This window comes from Octopus bimaculoides, chromosome 16 (assembly GCF_001194135.2).
Source record: "Octopus bimaculoides isolate UCB-OBI-ISO-001 chromosome 16, ASM119413v2, whole genome shotgun sequence".
In the NCBI taxonomy this organism is placed as follows: Eukaryota; Metazoa; Mollusca; class Cephalopoda; order Octopoda; family Octopodidae; genus Octopus; species Octopus bimaculoides.
The window spans coordinates 9,398,332-9,406,588 of NC_068996.1; the positions used below are offsets into that span (position 1 = coordinate 9,398,332).

Genomic DNA, 8,257 nt, shown 5'->3' on the forward strand with positions numbered 1-8,257 from the left:
TATATATATATATATATATATATATATATATAGGGCTTCTTTCAGTTTCTCTCTATCAAATCCACTCACAAGGCTTTGGTTGGCCCGAGGCTATAGTAGAAGACACTTGCCCAAGGTGCCACGCATTTGGGACTGAACCCGGAACCATGTGGTTGGTAAGCAAGCTACTTAACAAACAGGACCCCCGAGGGCCATATAGACCCCTGTTGAGAACCACGGGTCTAGCTTTGTATTCTTAGTTTATACAGTGTTAACAGTAATTTTAAGAAGTTGTTTTGTGGCTAACCCTTTTAATTTGAACCATCCAAAATACAGTCACTGGTTCTGTGATACAAACTTCCTCTTTTACACACAGATATCTAAGCTAAAACCTTCCACTGGAATTTTGTATTGATTTATGTTCCAAACAGTAATAAAGGTTAATAAAGACAATGTTATTTTACTGAATTCTTCATTATTTTTGGCTTTCATTGAAACGAAGGCAATGTATTTCAACAGAAATATGTTAACAAAGGGTTAGGACAGTGCTAATGTTTGTGTCTATAAGTAGATTCTTAAGAGAGAGAGAGATAGAGAAGTTGGTAGACAAATAGGCAAGTTAACTCTAATTGAAATTATTCCAGTCATTTGGAAATAATAATAATAAAAAAAGAACTTTCTGGAACACACAACCAGTTAGTTTGACATCAATTTAGAAGTGAATTTTAGAATTATTATTTCATGTCTATAGCAAATCATTTCTTCTCTTCCTCAAATCGTTCAAACAACAGATGTTTGGAAGTCTAGGATTGTTGTTTGTGATTTTGAATAGATTGAAAATAGTGTTTGCACAATTTTCGGAGAAATTCTGACAGGAGTCGTGATGAGCATGATTATTCCATAGACTTCCATTTTTAGATTCAGAATAAAAGAAAGAGTAGGGTAAGAAACTAACCAGCTCAGAAGAAATTATTTCATATCCACTGCAGGTATACATCATCATCATTGTAATTAATGTCACTTTTCTATGCTGGCATGGGTTGGACAGAATTTGTTGAGGCAGATTTCCTACAGTCAGATACCCTTCCTGTCACTAACTCTCACCTGTTTCCAAGCAGAGTAGTAAATTATACAAAGAAACACCTTAATGACCAGCTCTATATAACAACATCTGTTAGTCTGGTTAATAAAATGATACAGTGAGATATATATGTTAGTGTGTGTGTGTGTGTTTATATAATATATATTTATATTCATAAGCAAGAATATTGACAGTGACTTCAAGATCATTGTCAATTCTTGTTAAAGAATTATAAATTTGAATGCTACAAAAGTATAAGGTAAACCTTGAGCTTAATGTAAAATTGTTTTTATTATTATTGATCATTAAAAACAAACATTAATAAAAACATAGATGTGCATCTTGGTTAAATGCCTTCTACTATAGTGCTAGGTGAGCCAATGCCATTTGAGTGAATTTGGTGCACAGAAACTGAGTGGAAGCCTATTGTGTATGTGTTTGTGTTTGTCTCCACCACTACAAGCACTTGACAACTTGACAACCAGTGTTGGTTTGTTTATATTTCCATGGCATTAATGGTTCTGCAAAAGAAGGATGCAGAATAAGAACCAGACATGAATGAATAGTACTGAGTCAATTTGTTCAGATAAACCCTTTAAGATAAACTCCTACATGGCTGCCGTCCAATAACTGAAGCAAGTAAAAGATAGACAGACAGACAAGATAATGCATGACAAAATAGATCTTTTATCCTGTTTAAGTCATTAGACTGTGGCAATGCTGGGGTGCTGCCTCGAAGAATATTTTTCTGTCAAATCAACCTCAGGATTTTTTTTTTTTTCTAAACTTGGTGCTTATTCTATCGATTTCTTTTTGATGAACTACTAAGTTAAAAGAGACAAGCAGTGGTGGGTGACAAACACGCACACAAACAAATATATATGTATTTGGACTTCTTTCAGTTTCTGTCTACCAAATCCATTCACAAGATTTTAGTCAACCCAAGGTGATAGAAGACACTTGCCCAAAGTACCACACAGTGGGACTGAACCCAGAACCCCGTGGTTGGGAAACAAACTTCTTAACATACAGCCACGCCTACATATGGAGTACGCATTTTTTTTTTTCTTTTCCTTTTAGTTTATTTTAGATTTCACTATGACTACCTTTCGATATATCTCTCTATATATAATAGTAGTAAAATTTTGTTTGTTGGTTACCGTTGGTTGGTTTGAGAATTAAACTATACATTGTCGCAATAAAATGTTTTGAAACATGTACTCTTAGTCATAAGCCAACATTCATGACAAAATGTTGAGGGAATCTGACTCCTGGAGGCCTCAAAAGAGAAGAATTCTGACGCAGAAAAAAAAAGTTGTTGCTGTCTCTGAAAGAGAAAGAAAACAAAGAGAATGAACTTGGAATACACACATGCGCACACACATACTCACTCACGCACATACTATGCTTTTTGACACTGAGCCATTCATATCAAAGACACAGACATACACACACACAGAGACATACACACACACACAGACATACACACACACACAATGGTATTTTCTTTTAAGTAGTCTTCTGTAATTAAAAGAAAATATTAGTGTTTTGTGTATGTGTGTGTGTGTGTGTGTATCTTATGTAATTTCATGATTTATGAATGACATTTGTTTTAGATGAGTCTCATCTTTCCTCTGTCTCTCTGTCTCTTTCTCTCTCTCTCTTTATCTCTGTATATATATATATATATATATATATATATATATATATATATATATATATATATATATATAACTTTGTTTACTGTATATAGTGTATTTATATATGTCTAATATATGTACATACTGTGTGTGTGTGTGTGTGTGTGTGTGTGTGTGTGTGTGTGTGTGTATGGTGGGTGTGGATGTGTTTGTCACTTGTTTCTGAATGTCTGTGTCTGATTATATTTTAGAGGTTTGTGTGCCGTGGATAAAGTATTCTATGAAATTGTTTAATAAAGTAATATGTGCATGATTGTAATAAACAGATTCTACTTCTATCTATCTATCTATCTATCCATCTATCTATCTGTCTGTCTATCTATCTATCTACCTGTCTGTCTGTTTGTCTATCTGTCTGTCTATCTATCCATCTACCTGTCTGTCTGTTTGTCTATCTGTCTGTTTGTTTATCTATCTGTCTATTTGTCTGTCTATCAATCTATCATTTTGCCCATTTAACTGCCTATCTTCCTACTTATATGTCTCCGTCAATCTATCAGTCTATCTATCTACTGTCTATGTCTGTCTGTCTACCTGTCTATTTATCTATCAGTCTTTTGTCTATCTATCTATATCAGTCTATCTGCCTATGTAACTGTGTCTATCTTGTCTACCTACATAATCTATATATCTAGTTACTACCCTATCTACCTATCTCTCTCTCTCTCTCTGTATATATGTGTGTGTGTGTGTGTGTCTGTCTGTCTGTCTGTCTGTCTGTGTACTTTTTTACACTCTTGTCTGTCATGTTTCCGGTTGGTTGGATCATTCTTAGAAGGAATGTAAGCTGGTTCACACCAGAGCAAGCATGATTGATGGTAATTATGACTGAGTTGGCTAGAGAGAGGGGGAGTCAAAGGTTAAACACGTAATTTGGCACCTATAAGTAAACTATACCATAATCATGCCACCAGCTGACGATATGATAACCATGGTGAGGCGGGATAGGGGTTGGTGCAGAGGGGGCAGTGCTGACTGGCACTGATTTTGGTGACACTGGGGCATGTGAAATCTTCCCAAGAACTCAGAGATCTGTCTCTCTCTCTCTCTCTGTTCTTTCCCTTTCTCGTCTCTTTCTCTCTCTGTCTCTCTCTCTCTCTCTCTCTCTCACACACACACACACACACACACACACACACTTCATAAGCAATTGTATTTCACTTAGCAAATGTGTGTGTATATGCATTTATATAAAGCATATGAATATGTGTATACTTATAGATATAATGCAGACTTGTATGCATGGATATGTACTTCTATACACACTCGCGTGTGCGCACATGTTTATGTATATATATATAGTGTGTGTGTATAGTCGTGTATCTCTGCGTGTATGTGTATAGTCGTGTATCTCTGTGTGTGTATGTATATATGTAAGATTTGAGGGTCGAGGTGTAGGAAGAAAGTAAGCTTCAAGCAATCCATAACAGTGGTTTATTGCGTCCAAAGGTTATGAATGTTTTTCCCTATTGGAGTACGGTAAGCTGGGAAGAATTCTTATTGAATCCTCTGTATGTTAACATGGGGGCTCCTAACAACAGTGTAAACTTCATTTAATCAAGATAATGTTGGTCTGAAGAGTAGGCTGTAGTACACCCCTCCACTTGGATATTTACCACTTCCGAGGTTCCATTCGCTATGAAACATATGTAGCCCAGATTTTATCTACTCTGTTCCTTAACTGTTGTGTGTATACACACACACACACACAGAGTTACAGTGCGATACCTTTTGTTCCAGAGGAAAGATAGTGCCAAATACCTGTAACATTGACTGAAAAGATGGCTTGTAGAAGATATCCTGAAACCAGAAACCTGTCTCAGACGCTTGCAACAGAGTGAACTCCACGAAAGGCACCCAAATTGCCATTTGGAGATGTTAAACCAGGCATATGGTTAAGTCTCCTTGATTGTGGAGATCCACCATCTGATCAAGTGCTCCTGTTCCACAAGACTGGGTTGATGCTATTATTTATAATTTCAGTGTTTAAAAGAAAGGGATCCAAATGAGAATGTGTGGAAATTTTTTAGGAATAAGCCTGCTTGAAGAAACTGGTAACGTTTTTGCAAAACGTTTACTTAATCAGTTTACAAAGTGGATATGCCCCTTGGTTATCCCAGAAAGTCTAATGAAATTTGAGATCAAGTCATGGTACAGTGGACATATATATTTTCAGCTTGTCAGCTCCAAGGAAAAGGCATCAAGCACCTCATATCTCTTTATCAAGCTTTTATTGATTTAATAAAAAGCCTTTGTTATTGCTAATAGGACCATTCTCTGAACCGTTCTTGGTAAACTTGGTTGTCTGCGTTGCTGAAGCAATTTTTTTGTGACACAAAAGCTCATTTTTAAATCAACAGCTCACTCTTGGAACCAATATGTATGTAAAAACTTCCCAGAACACACTGTAAAGTGGTTGGCATAGAAGTCATACAAAAACAGACAGTAGAGAGTTTAGTGCAGTCCTCAGATTTGCCAGCTCCTGTCAAACTGTCCAACCCATGCCAGCATGGAAAATGGTCATTAAATGGTAATGATGATACATGTATTAGTGTGTGTGTGAATAAATCCATCCATCCATCCATCCATAAAATATAGGGTAGTGAATATCTTTAGAAATTTCAATACCAGTGGCCTAGCATGTATAAAAAGTCAATAGACAACATATTTTCCATATGAAATTAGTATTCATTTAAACACAATAGAGGTGACCCTTAACGAGCAGCCTTACATGATAGAAGTAGCAGTCAAAATGACCAAAACCACATTTAAGAGTAGTTTCAAAGGGAATGAAAAATACTGACGAGAACTTCACCTAGCAAATTATTTTATTTGCTAACTAGAGTTCGAAACCTAGGAATGGCTATAAAAAAAACAAGGTAAAAGTTTTTTTTTATTTTTCATTCCTTTCGAAATTGCTCTTAAATGTGGTGTTGGTCGTTTTGACTGCTACTTCTAGCATGTAAGACTGCCTGTTAAGGGTCGCCTCTATTATGTTTAAATGTACACTAATTTTATATATAAATATATATATATATATACATATAAATATATATATATATATATATATATATATATATATATATATATACATACATATATACATACATACACACACACACATACACATTCTCACATCAATTTAATAACAATATTTGACATTAAAGTTTTTTAAGTGCACTGAGTGCAACGTAGTGAATTCAAGTATTGCCTAAGCCATTGTGAAGGAGGAACTCTAACCTGACTGCATTCATTATTGTTTCTTTATAGTTGTTTCTTCCTCATTTCACTTCATATTTTTTAACTGGTTTGCATAATTCATTCTGTAAATGTGTACAATGAATTATTGTTTGAGAAAACGCACACATCTGCATATACACTTGCATATGCACACATGCATACATACATATATATATATATTTACACAGACACACATATATACATGCATATATAATAAAGAGAGGGAGAGAGAGAGAGACATACATACATTCATGTATACACACTCCTACTCAAACATTGTTTGTAATTCAGACTACAAAACTTGTATGTTTTATTGGGAGTACAGTATAAGTTTACTGAAACTGTTAGTGTATGTATATGTGTGTTTGCATACATTGTGTGTTTGTGTATATGCAGATGTTTTCTTCTGTGTGTCAGATTTTACTTTCACGTCACTTAAAATCTGATGTGTCTTTCTTTTTTTTTTTTTTTTTTTTTTTTTTTTTTTTTTTTTTTTACTATATTCCATAACTTAGTGGTTTGACAAATGAAGATTGATAAAATGAGTAACAGATAATGGAGTTGATGTGATTGACAAAACCCTGCAAGACTGCCCCAGCATGGCCGTACTCTAATGATCAAAACCAGTAAAACAATTCAAGAATTTTATACAGATTTTTATGCACTAATTAACCGCTTTAATGGGGTTCTTTTTCTCTTTCTCTCTTTCTCTCTCCCTCTCTTTCTCTCTCCCTCTCTCTCTCTATCTCTCCCTCTCTCTCTCTCTCTCTCTCTCTTTCTTTGTGATGTGAGGGAATTTTAATTGTAGAAGCTAAAAACAAAAGGCAAAAAAAACCTGTCAGTCAAAATAATACTCTTAAAGTGTTTTTGGCCATTTCGATTGTTGAAGTGCTCCAGTTATGAAATGAGCCATGGTATATATATATATATATATATGTATATGTATATTAATGTGAGTTTAGAGGAATATATTATCTGGGTAGATACTGTGGTAGCTCTCAGTTATGTTCCTGGTTACGGCTAACTGCATTGATTAGTATTTAATGTCTATGACTACTAGAATTTGTCACTTTGAGCCATGTTTGCTTGAGCCAAGCTGGTTAAAATTCACTGAATGAAGCTGCACAGAAGATTATTCCCAGTTCCATATGCTACTGCTCTTACTCTATACAGAAAAATCAATGAGTTGTGTCAAATGAATTTCACTTGCTTCCAGGGTTTATTTATAATGAACTTAACAAAACCTGTTTACAATGAGCCTCACCTCACACATCTGTCTGTCTGTCTCTCTCTCTCTCTAGAGGGAGAGAGAAAGAGTTAGAGAGAGAGAGAGAGAGATTATCTGTGTAGCAAGATATCTATGTTTCTAACTTTATATATTTACATATATATATATATATATATATATATATATATATATATATATATATATATATATATATATACCGGAGTAAGCACATGAAATGTGCAACAAGGTGGTAAAAAGAGTACTCAAATATCAAAGGTAGAGTAATATGCTTTATTTAAAAGCAGCAGAAATACAACAGTCTTTTGTTATATTTCTGCTGCTTTTAAATAAAGTATATATATATACATATAAAGCAGTTTGCTTCCCAAGTCCCACCGTGTGGCACGTTGGGCAAGTATCTTCTACTATAACCTCAGGACAACTAAAGCTTTGTGAGTGGACCTGGTAGATGGAAACTGAAAGAAGCCCATTTTATATGTGTGTGTGTGTGTGTGTGTGTGTGTGTGTGCACATGTTTTACAAAAGATGAAAAAAATATAAATTTGTTTCATGTGCCAGTGACACCTACGAGTCACCTGTGCCGGTGACTTACAAAAAGCAACCACTATCTTCTTGTAGTGGTTGGTGTTAGAAAGGGCATACATCCATAGAAACCAAGCCAAAATCAGACTGGAGCCTGGTAGAGTTCTCCAGCTTATCAGTTCCAGTCAAACCGTTTTAACTCACACCAGTTTGGAAAATGGACATTAACAGATGGTGGTGGCGGCAGCAGCTGTAGTGGTGCAGCGGCAGCACTAATACACTCTATATCGCATCTATAATACAGCCACATTAGATACGTGGTGATTTTTTTGCTGTTACATTTAAGAATACAAAAAGCATGTCTTGTACACTGGCAGATAAGATATTTTATATTGCTTCTTTTTTTTACATGTATTTTAATTTTTTTTGTTTTTGACATGTATTACTCTTTTACTCTTTTACTTGTTTCAGTCATTTGACTGCGGC

General features: G+C 34.9%; 1 protein-coding gene across 1 annotated transcript in view; it reads left to right on the plus strand.

Moving 5' to 3' along the window:
- Positions 1-8,257, plus strand: part of LOC106875156 (Krueppel-like factor luna) — a 277,747-nt gene that overhangs the window by 215,892 nt on the left and 53,598 nt on the right. The gene's annotated exons all lie outside the window — the stretch shown is intronic.